This window comes from Hydra vulgaris, chromosome 12 (assembly GCF_038396675.1).
Source record: "Hydra vulgaris chromosome 12, alternate assembly HydraT2T_AEP".
In the NCBI taxonomy this organism is placed as follows: domain Eukaryota; kingdom Metazoa; phylum Cnidaria; class Hydrozoa; order Anthoathecata; family Hydridae; genus Hydra; species Hydra vulgaris.
In genome coordinates, this window is record NC_088931.1 from 78,730,620 (window position 1) to 78,743,348 (window position 12,729).

Sequence of the window (12,729 nt, forward strand, 5' to 3'; positions counted from 1 at the left end):
AAGTGAAAGACCAATGTTTAGTAAATAATAACTATCATTTTGGCTTGGAGGGTGGTATGTTGCTTATATTAACCATTTTGATTGCCTTAAATTAACTTCAATATATAAGCCTTCAATGTTTTCAATAAAGCTAAAATCAAAAACTATCTTACTTTGTAGGTCTTGTTTAACATATACAAGTATTCATATTTTTTCTTTTCTTTATATAACTTTTTAAATTGTATCAGTTCATTAATGGATCTCTTCGGCATAATAAAAATATTTTCCGATTTCAGTAATTTAAGTAATGAATGCAAAAACTTAATTATATATTAAAAATGCTTTAAAATAGCTCTCACTTGTTTTCAAATAGACTGATTTTATGTTTAGTCAGTTTTACTTTTTTTATTTTTGAGGTGCTTTGTTATATGACCTTTAGCTTTTATTACCTTAATAACAAGAAGTAAATTAAATAAAAAATTTAAAGGCATCCTATTCAAAGGTTGTTTCTAAAATGTTTTCCTTTATAGAAAAAAAAAAGTTAGGGTGGAAAAATGAGAAGGGCACTTGTTCCCCATTGTATCGTTGGCCCTGGAAAATGTTTTAATATGCAACATCCCAACGTTATTGGGACTATACAACTACTTAAAGTTTTAAAGATCTAGCTATTTTGGAGGGTAGTGAAAAATTAATTGCAATATTTTGTAGCAAAAAAGCGAGCAAGTACAATACGATCCTTTCCCGGGTTTTCGCCCTCGGAAACAATTTTAAAATAGAAGCTCACCAAGACTATATAAGCCCTAAAAGTTTCAGAGCTGTAGCTAGTCTGAAAGGTAGTGATAAATTAGTTGCAAGATTCAATAAGAACTAACAACGAGCAAACAACACGTAAAGTTAAATTAAACTTTGTAATGGAACCAAATAATTTTTTAATGGAACCAAATAATTTTTTAATGGAACCAAATAATTTTTTAATGGAACCAAATAATGTTTTGGATTTTTATGTATGAAAGTATAAATAGTAAATGTCCATTTCTGCAAAGCCATAGTCAACAAGTAACCTAAAGTTGGTACTTGAAATATATTGATATATATACACACTGGCATAGCGACAGGGGGCAATGGGTGCAAAACTTAAATGTATATACTTGCATATATATATATATATATATATATAATATATATATATATATATATATATATATATATATATATATATATATATATATATATATATATATATATATATACAAAATAGATAATGTATTATTATGGTATAATAATAGTAATAATACAAATACTCTTGTGCGTTTAAGAGTGCTCAATATTATTAAATAATAGAGCAATATTTATTTATGTATATAAAATGAATAAAAACAACTTTTGATGGAACTTGTTGTTTTTATTCATTTTATATAAATAAATATATAATATATATATATATATATATATATATATATATATATATATATATATATATATATATATATATATATATATATAGTATATATATATATATATATATATATATATATATATATATATATATATATATATATATATATATATATATATATATATATATATATATATATATATATATATATATATATATATATATATATATACTTAAATTTTAGAAAAAACAACTTTTAATGGAACTAAAAGTTTCATGCCTATTGGGAATCATCAGCCACTTAATACAAAATCAAAAATATAAAAAACCGTTTAAAAATTACAAACTACGGTAGAATGAGTTCTGACGTTATAGTACAAGAAGACGTAATGGAAAACTAATCTCCGCTATCAAATAATGAAAGGAGAAACTTATTTTTGTGTCTGCATTTAGAGACTAATTCGCCTCTAATTCGCTGTAAATCAGACAATCCTGCGTCAAAAATTTGTAAGCTTTGTTTAAATAAGAAAGTCAAAATATTATTTTACAAAGGAAACAATCTGCTAAACAAAAAAGGCGAATTAGTCTCTAAATGCACACACAAAAAAAATTTCTCCTTTTATTATTTGATAGCGGAGATTAGTTTTTCCATTACGTCTTCTTGTACTTAACGTTAGAACTCATTTTACCGTAGTTTGTAATTTTTAAACGGTTTTTTTTTATTTTTGATTTTGTACTTCATGGCTGATGATAGGCATGAAACTTTAAGTTTCATTAAAAGTTGTTTTTTCTAAACTTTAAGTATAGAACGCTCTGTTTTTGAAAAAATATATATTTTCTTAAATATTGAGCACTCTACAACGATCAAGTTTAGTATTTTTAATACTAAATCACACAACAACAATATATATATATATATATATATATATATATATATATATATATATATATATATATATATATATATATATATATATATATATATATATATATATATATATCGTTTGATTTAGTGTTGTAATAAAATAATACAAAATTCTTGTTCGTTGAAAAGTGCTCAATATTTAGGAAATTTATTTTGATTATATATAAATTTCAAAACAGAGCGATTTATAATTATAATTATAAACGATAAAGAAAAAACTTATATTATGGAACTTTAAGTTTCATGCCTAACGGCAATCATCAGCCATATATTACAAAATTAAAAATTAAACGTTAAAATTACAATTAGAATTACGGTGGCGTAAGTTCTAATGACTCAATGGAACGTGACGTAAACCAACCAGGATCAATCTTCGGTATCAAAGGAGGAAATAAGGAACTTATTTTTGTGCCTGCACTTTCACTCCTTGTATTTAATAGGTTTTCTTCTTTATACATCAAAATTTGGAACTTCTCGTTCAAACAAAGGTTACAAACTCTTGATGTTGAACTTTAAAAGGTGTTTCGTTAAGTCCAAAATACACTTTTTTTTTTTTATTCCGGATTGTTTGAATAGATGGTGGCCTGATAAACAATGTTGTTGGAAAGGCAATGGTTGTTTATTGGGCATTTGGTTTTGTCAATGCAGTTGCATTTTATTTCATTAGTTTTTGCCTTCTTATGTATAATGCTTTATTGTGAGAGTTGATAATGGATTTTATGTTTGGCATGCAGAAATAACTTATTTTGATTGTGTTTTTATTAAATATTTTACGAAGTCTGTGGTTAACTGGAAAGTGGAGGTCAATGTGGTTCAAAAAACATTTACCTATTTTTGTAACAACAGTTGCACTGAAAGGAGGATTATACCAAATTATCTTGCGTTTATGGTTGCCGTTTGATGATTTTATACTTGGATGGCATGCAAGTTCGCAATTGTAACCCGATTTTTTCAAGGCTTCTTGATAAGGAGGAATACTTTCTTTAAAAATCGATTCACTTGACGATGCTGCTGATAATCTTAATTCAATAGTCTTAGGAATACCTTTTATTACATTCAGCGGATGATTAGAACTAATATGTATATAATTCAGTATATTATCTGGTTTGCGATATGGCTAAAAAGAACCATAGTTAAGGTTTAGCGTTAAATCGAGATAGTTAACTATTTTCAAATTACATTTAATAGAGATAAGAAGATTGTTATTTTTAAAAATTTGTACAAAATGTTTCTTTATCCTCTCCAATTCTATTCTATATCTATATATAGAGTAAAAAATCACTTATCAAATTTTATTTATTTTACCCTGTGCTTCATCTATAAAGACTTATCAGAAATTACCATCATTTCTGAAATTACCATAATTTCATCATTTCTGATGAGTTTTTGCAGATGAAGCACAATGTAAAATAAATAAAACTTGATAAGTGATAAACGTAAGCAATTTTTAACAAAGTATGCAAAAAATTAGTTTCAAATATCAAATGCTTATTTAGTATCAAATGCCCTCTTAATGACAATAAAAACAAAAAAAACATTGTATAAAATTAAGAATAAAGTGACCGCCTGCATTTATTCCTTTTTTTTTCGTAAATTAAATAACGACAGGATAAGACATCAAACATAAAGTCTAATTCTGACGCTTTTCTGATTTGAACTCAAAAATGTATATACAATAAAAGAACAAAAGCAAGCATAGAAAATAAGTTGAACAGCAGGTGATAACAGTGGGGTATTAGGCAAAAAAAAAAAAAATTAAGTTTGAACATTAAGCTTGAAAAATACTTAATAATAATGATAATGCTAACTATTAATACTAATAGTTTCAAGCTTTAGTGAGCTAATGAAGAATTTACAGACAATTTTTATTTTATTAAAAAAATTGTGTTTCATTACATTTTAAAGTTGTACGCTTAATTTGTTGGAAAGACATAAAACAATTCAATTGATAAAAGGTTAATATATATTATTTGCAAGTTATAATCAAAAAAAAACTTTAATAAAAACTACTACTACTACTACTACTACTACTACTACTACTACTACTACTACTACTACTACTACTACTACTACTACTACTACTACTACTACTACTACTACTACTACTACTACTACTACTACTACTACTACTACTACTTTATATTTTTAATTACTTTTACTAAATTAATTCTGAATGCTGAATGAATTTTAAAAGTTATCTTATTTTTAATTATTTTTATTATATTTAAAAATTTATAAATATTTTTATACTAGATTATAGTCAGACTACTTAGGTAGTGGTCAAACCACTTAAGAAGTGGTCAGTCTACTTAACGAAATTGATTTAACAAGTTTCGCTTTAAATACAGGCGACTAAACCATACATCAAAATAAACTTGGCTACTTAAGTATTAAAAAATTTCAGTCAGAAGGTTTTTAAGCTTTTTAATTTAATTCACTAAGATTTTTAAGCTTCTCTAAACAAACTAAAAAAATGAAGCAACAAAAAATTGGATTAAGATTGTAAAAAAGAATATGACTAAAAACAAAATGCGCATTGTTCAACCTAAATAGATTTTTGAAAAACATTTTGATTTAAAATTTTTATATGCATTTATAAACATCTACCGAAAAGATTAAAAAAAATATTTGAAAATCCAGTTGTGTGGATTTTTGAACACTTTTGAACATTTTTCAAACTCCTGCAATACATCGCACACTTTAAAAGTATTTTTGTTATAAAATTACAACAACGTAGAAAGTATATTCATAATAAAATCACAACCATCTTTTATGGTGTGATATGTCTTTGAAGCAATTTAAATATGATCAAATTTAATTTATAAAAGTTCAACAGAGTCAACAAGTTACCTATGCGACCATAATTTTTTTTCTCGAATGCGCTTCCTATTGTGCTCAATAATCAGTTTCTGCATTTCAGATTTATTTTTTGCAATAGATTGATTAAAAGTACTCATGACGGCGTTTGTGTTTAAAAAACATAGACTTGATGGCAACAGCAAGTTCAAGTGATATCAATGCAAGAGAACTTCTACGCTTTTTTCTGCCGGTCTAAACTCTAAAACTAAACTCTGCCGGTCTTTCTGCCGGTTTTTCTGCCGGTCTAAACTCTGTTCCTTGAGCTAGTACTGCCTAACTAATGTTAAGTTAATTGAGCAGTCTGGTGTTTAACTGATCTGGTTTCTCTCTAACTATGGTTTCACAACTGGGCACTTTATAACTGTAACACTACACAATGAATATTTAATATACCCTACTGAGAAATAAGGCTTTAATCATTGGCATAGAGTTTTACTTTTTCCGGATGGAAAAATTTGGTGGGAGTTGAAAATCTATAATAATATGTATCAAGTCTTTTTAATAGACATAAAAACTTTCAAAATTCATTTGCAATCATTGCAATAAGGTATCGTAGAACGCAAAAAAGATCTTTAGCCTACGAAGACGAGAAAAAGAGCACTTACGCGCACATGAGATGACAGGCATAAAAACAAAATTTTTACCAACTTTACAAACTCGAATCAGTGAAATTAATTAAAAAAGAACACCATCGTGGTTTACCAGCATGCTGATTTAAATTCGTTTAGTTAAATATTCTATAGTTTGAGATGATCCACAAATATTTTCCAATGGAGTTTTAGCCTTCCATAATCGTTAAAGTCATCTTTGTAAATAGTCTTAACAAATCCTACATCCAAGCACTGACCAATGATAAATTTTTTTAACATTTATTAAATGTTCGGTGGATTCTGTAGGTTCAAATTGGGTCTCAAATCTCTTTATAGTACAATCCAGAGATACATAGTAAAACTGGTGCTAGTAATCCACTGGAGTTGTAGCAAATTTTGAAAAAATCGCTATTAAAGAAAAACAATATTTACCTCGGAGTGCTGTATTAACATCCTCAATTTTCGTGAAGATCATGCGCAAAATTTACAATTAAAAAAATTCGTCGAACTTACGGAAGGGTTCAAGATAACTTGCTGCTTCTGACTTATTCTTGGCTGAATAATTGATTTTCAAAGTCCTATAGCCTGTTGATTATGGCAGAATAGTTACTGGTAATAGATATAATAAATGGTTTTTTTAGGATCCATTGAGCGGGGCAAAATAGCCACAGTGATGTTGAGATTTTTACATCCTCTACAATGCGAAACTCATTGAAACAGGCGTTTTGGAGACCCATTTTCATAAGGGTAGCTTAGACGCAGATTGAACAAAACACTTTGTCTTTCTCGTATTCATGTAAAATCGATTTTATTCTTTCCTTTTCAGCTTTGTTGAAATTTTCTTTCATTTGCGGAAATATTTTATTGTTTTTAAAATTATTCTTTTTGCTTAAGTTTAAGTATATTATGATTTTTATTTTTATTAATTTTTAAATGCTTAATAAGTCTTACTGGGTGGGACTGAGCCCCAGCAACGGTAAGCTTATTAGAAACTTTGTTCAAAAACAGTGAAATTGGTACTAATACTGAATCTAAATATCACATAAAAAAAGCTCATTTGCTGAGCATCGCAAGCCACGGGGAATCCAACCCATAATAGTACATACACGTTAGTAGCAAAAGTACAAAGTTCAGTCAAGACTTCCTCTGGCTCACCCTCAGCTTGAACTGATTTCTTAATAAATGAATTTTTAAGCAGTAGATAATTTCGGAAACTAGGCAATCATCACTAAAGACATTAAGAAGGAACCAACCTATGTTTTAAACAGTTGCCGAAATGGTTTTGTCAGCCAATAACTATCCATGGTGCAAAGTTGGCTTCATTGATAGTCAGCCAATTTTTTTGAAACTTTTTAAACAGAGCAATGCTGGGTCTACGGCTGGGTCTTATCAAAACTGAATAAATTTAATCTTTCATGACCTAATGCATTATTGTTAAAGCAAAATTCATGAATTTTTTGTCAACTGTTACTTAGGTCGTTATTAAAGTTCGTAGAACTTCCTCTTTATAAAAAAAAAAAAAAATGAGTTTTTTAAATTTAATTTTAATAAATGTTCAAAATAATGCCCATAATTATCTATTAAACTTATAAACCGGTAAAAAAATGACCTTGTGAACTATCAAGCTTCAGGTTTATTTGTATAAGTTACATGACGCATAATATTACTATATTAATTATAATAATATTATGCTTAGTATATAAAGTGTTAAAGTTTTCTTTATGCCGCAGAATAATGCGCGAGTTCTCAAACCATCGTTTGAACAAACGCTAAAACACATCGCTCGAGTGGTCCGAAGTAAATAATCCGCAAAAAAGTAGGATAGTTTACTCCAACGCAGGACAGTTGACTCCGGAGTAAATTGTCCTAGACAGACGGATAGGACAAACTAGGACGTTTTGCCTTCAGCAAGCATCCGACAAGAACAGAAAATTTCTATGACCTCAATACGAATAACACAGCCTCTTCATACATTTACACTAACAGTTGGGAACATGGGAAGAACCTGTTCTTAAAGGCTTTTTAATAAATAATCCCGCATTATACTTTGCTTAAACAAACAATGTTCTGGTTGTATCTGCTTAGTTAAAGCTGTAGCAAAAGCAACAGCAAATAAGCCACAATTATTCCCTCCTTTCTGCTGTTGAACATCCATTATTATGGATGTTCAACAGCAGAATTATGGCAATGTTTTTTTCAGGACATGTTAAAAGAGCAGCCACTTGTGAAGTTCGTGTTTATGACAGCCTGTTGCACTCCTTGATAACTCAATGAGTGCAACAAGCTGTCATATCCATGAACTTAATTTAATTTTCGTGTTCCTATATTGCTAATTGCAAACCAGTGCCCATATCCATCGTGAAGTATCTGGATAAAAGGACTTCTTATAGTAACAAATGACATATTTAATCCTAAGATTGGATCTTGAAAACCAGAAATTAATGATTGTGCCTTTAAAATATTTTGTGAGGCAAAAATTATGTTATCTGTTAGCTACTTGTTCTTTTTTTTTTTTTTTTTTTTTTTAAATTTTTATTTTAGGTGCCCCAAGAAGTCCTAACGGTCTTATCACAGAGCACCGCGGAAGTGCATTTAACCAGGAAGTTCACGCCTCCTTCCTTACCGTGACGCGAAAATTTGTCCAGAGGTCGTTTCGAACCTGGATCTCCTGCTTATAAAGCAAGAGCTTTATAAGCTTACGGAGTTCTCACTCCGAAGAATATTTTTTTCCACTAACGTCAACTCAAATAAACTATTTTTTATCCACAATACTTTGTTCTCTCCTTCTTTGGATGCAATTTTGAAGGATTCTACTTCAATTGAATTTATCTCAATGTTGTGATCATCATTGGATTCATTTGTTTCATAACATTTTTGCTTTGCTGGTTTACAATAATCATGCTCATCATAGAAGCATTTTGAGGGTTGCATTGACATTGTAATTGGAATAGATTTGATACTAGGTGTTAAAAATGCATGAGATGTTTTATTTTGGTTGTTGTCGTTGCTTGTAGAAGAGCTTATGGTTGAAACTGAATAAGTATTTGATGGAACATTAACAGAAGTTGTATGTCTACTATCAATCGTACTACTTACCTTACTACAAGTAAGTATAATGCGGTAGTGGTGTAGTGGTAAAGCGCTCGCTTCATAAGCGAGAGGTTCCGAGTTCGATCCCCACCACGTCCCTGGTAGTACCACGCTCAATTTGTTTCTCCGCGCAGTGGCCTTGTTCGTCAAGGTTCGTGTTTCGGAGTTATAAAGTTGAGAGGGGGTTATAACCACTATTAAGTAGCCTCCTCATCTGTAGTGGCCTTCGCGGCCTTAAGGAGGTGAATAACAAAAAAACAAAAAAAAAAGTAGATATTTTTGAAAAGAATCAGCCTCTGGCGTTAAGGTTTTGCTTCCACTTCTATATGGTTTGATGTGGGAACCATTAACTTTCTTCTCCTTCAAGGTGGCTATCTCTTGTAAGAGATATGATCCTTTCCCTAAATTTTTCACGATACAGAAAGGTCCAAGCCATCTGAAATCTAATTTGCTTTCTTTCCTTTTTTTCTGCGTAAAATCCTTGATAAGGACTTTGGACCCGATGGCATAAACAAATGGATTTGCATGCTTCTTGTTATAATTTTCTTTCTGCTTTTTTTGAGCCGTTTCAATGTTTTGTTTAGCTTTTTGCAGCAGATTTGATCTAAAGTATAAACAATTATTGTAAAACTTCAAAATATATTTATGATGAAAGAAAAAAGAATATTTTGCATATCAACACTCTATTAAACATGCCGGAAATAAATAAAAAAAGAAAGAAAAAACCTTGAAAAAAATCAATCTGTTACAGTAATGTTCTATAATCATATTTTAACAAACCAGTAAGGCTTCCTTCCGAACATTAACTCAAAGGGAGCGTATTTTGTAGACTCTTGCCTTGATGTATTGTATGCAAAAATACAAGCATCCAAATGAGTATCCCATGTAATGTGGTGATCATTGCAAAATTTTACAAGCACTAACTGGATGGTTTGATTGAACCGCTCATCTAAACCATTAGCCTAAAACACAAGATGATTAAATCCAAGATTTTAAAACTAGACAGCTCTTATACACAAACTGAATTCAAATTTTTAAACCTGTAGATGATAGGCTGTAGTAAAATGATGTTTCGTATTTAACAAAGACATTAGTTCCTTGTTTATTTGGTTGTAAAACTCTGTGCCTTGGTCAGAGGTAACAACTTTTGGTATACCCATTTGCATGAACAACTGAAATATTTAAAAAATTCTTATATCTTCAAAAAAATTATTTAAATGCAATCAGATAATAATATTTAAATTTACCTTATACAATTCTATTGCAACGCCGCTTGCTAATTTTGATTTTAGGGGAAATGCTGCTACCCACTTTGTGCAATAATCAGAGATAGTAAGAATATATTTATTTCCATCAGATGTTTCAGGAAGTTGTCCTACTAAATCAATTCCAATATGAAACCATGGTGACTGTACTTTAATAGGATGAAGCTCTGGACTAGTTTTTTCGAATTTTCGCATATTTGTGTGCTGACAATGTTCACAGCTTTTAACCTATGTTATGCGTAACTTGCAAATTACAAATTCTAGCATATGGTATATATTATTTATTATATTCTATTTGTCAAATACAATATATAATTATCATTTATTCTATTTGACATATTGACTATATTTGTTATTATATTATATACAGTGTCAGTGTTACAGATCACTAAAGTATATAATATAATATATGTTAGTGATCTATATTGAAGTGAACGTATAACATTTTGTAATATATGATGGCATTATTGCTACCATTTTACATTACATTATTGGAACTGCTTCCAATAATACATAAATAAACTTTTTGGGCTATAACTTTTTTGAATATCCTTGTAAGTATTAGTAAATGTGAGCAAAGTATTTACTTTGTGTAAAAAGAATCTACTATGTTTAGTTTGAAAGTACTGTGTGTATACTAGGTATATACTTGTGTGAAACCTAGTATACCTAGGTAAACTTAATACAAATATTCAGTGGACATACTTTGTTGATTGCTAATATACTAGGGACATACATACTCTAATACATAACAAAACATGTAATGTAAAATGGTAGCAATAATGCCATCATATATTACAAAATGTTATATGTGCACTGCAAAATAGATCACTAACATATATTATATTATATACTTTAGTGATCTGTAACACTGACACTGTATATAATATAATAACAAATATAGTCGATATGTCAAATAGAATATATGATAATTATATATTCTATTTGACAAATAGAATATAAAATTATCATATATTCTATTTGTCATATCGACTATATTTGTAATTTACATACAGTGTCACAAATGTTACAAATAATTTGTCATAATGACTATATTTGTAACTTTCTTAACAGTGTATAAAAGTATATATCATATTGTAACTATGTTACTAGTAACATAGATACAAAATGATATAATCTATGCATAATGTTTATAATCTATGCCTGCTTGCTCTTCGTCGAATAGCCCGCTTTTCATTCGGTGTGCAGTCATAGCGATAAACAGATGTAGATATATAGTTACTAACGTCAGCAAGCATTCTTTCTTCAGCATTATTCTGTTCATCCATTTTTAAAATTAATTTTTAAAATGATGGTACAAGCTCAGCCGCAATTCATAAAATTACACTATTCTCTAGGTCGGACAACTTACTCCATTCTACTCCGGAGTAAAATGTCCGCTCGGACAGTTTACTTTAGCGGACAGTTTTCTCCGTGACAGTTCACGAGATTTTTGGAAACGGACGTAACGAAAACAGTTTATTTTATTTTTACGCGCCAAGTAGACAAATTTTCTCAAAATAAAAGTTCAAAATGGTTTCTGAACCCTCATTTTAGCGATAAAGTAATCTACTATCAAACTCGTGGATAGACTCGATCCATGATGCATCTTATAATCTAAAAATTCACACATGGGTTCATAATGTGTATATCTAGGATTCCAGTTTACAACATATACCTTCTGATGTCGTAAATATATATGTATTTTATTAAAAAAACATTGATTTCTATGCTTAAAACTACTATTTAACTGTAATTTAGACATGTAGTTGTAAACTGGAATTTGAGATCCAATTGAAATTTATCTTTATAAGCAGTGGCGGATTAAGACTTTTCGGGGCCCGGGGCTATTTAAAAGTAGGAGGCCCCGTTCCATTAACAACGACAAAAATGAGTAAAACAAGGATTTTCTTGAAAACGCTATCACTGATATTTATTTATATACAAATTTTATATTTATTTTATTGAATTAAGTTGAGTGATTTTTTTCTGCTTTTCTTCCCCGCAAACTCTGCAATCACATCGCTGAAATCCAAAGTTTCTAATAATTTTGACTCAATAGTTAATCTTGCTATATTACTTAAACGACTATGGACCATTGTTGATCGGTGCATGTTCTTAACTCTTTTAAGAGTAGAGAATGATCTCTCAGCCTCGCAATTTGTTATGGGAATAGTTAGAAACAAGCGATATGCTATATAAACATTTGGAAATACATCAATAATATCGGTTTCAACAATCCAATTTAAAACATGCAGAGGAATCAATGTGTTTTCAGTCTCAGATTCATCACTTTTTGAAAATATTTAACCGAATAATATCTGTACTGGTTTTTGAACATCCGCTTCGAAGATTCGAAATTAGAGTCTTTATTTTCAAAAAAAATATACCCCTTGTTTAAATACTTCATTCGTTCATTTTCCTTTAATTGTAATGGCCATAAAGCAGGGTGTTCGCGTAGAATGGTAGCTAGGAAAAAAAATCATAATAAATAAGCCTAATAAAAAAATAATAAGTGACAATTTATAGAATAAAAATATTAACTGCCTAAAAAGTAAATTGTTTGTTTAGCAGATGTTAGAGATGTCATTAAAGATAGTAAAAATTGGAGTACCTGAGTCAAGC

The 12,729-nt window shown here is 29.3% G+C and overlaps 1 protein-coding gene across 1 annotated transcript in view; it reads left to right on the plus strand.

Annotated features, from left to right (window-relative positions):
- Positions 1–4,118: 4,118 nt before the first annotated feature.
- Positions 4,119–12,729, plus strand: part of LOC100201160 (plasma membrane calcium-transporting ATPase 3) — a 56,533-nt gene continuing 47,922 nt past the window's right edge. The window contains exon 1 of the mRNA XM_065814565.1: positions 4,119–4,255. The gene's annotated coding sequence lies outside the window, so the exon portion shown is untranslated. The remainder of the gene's footprint in view (positions 4,256–12,729) is intronic.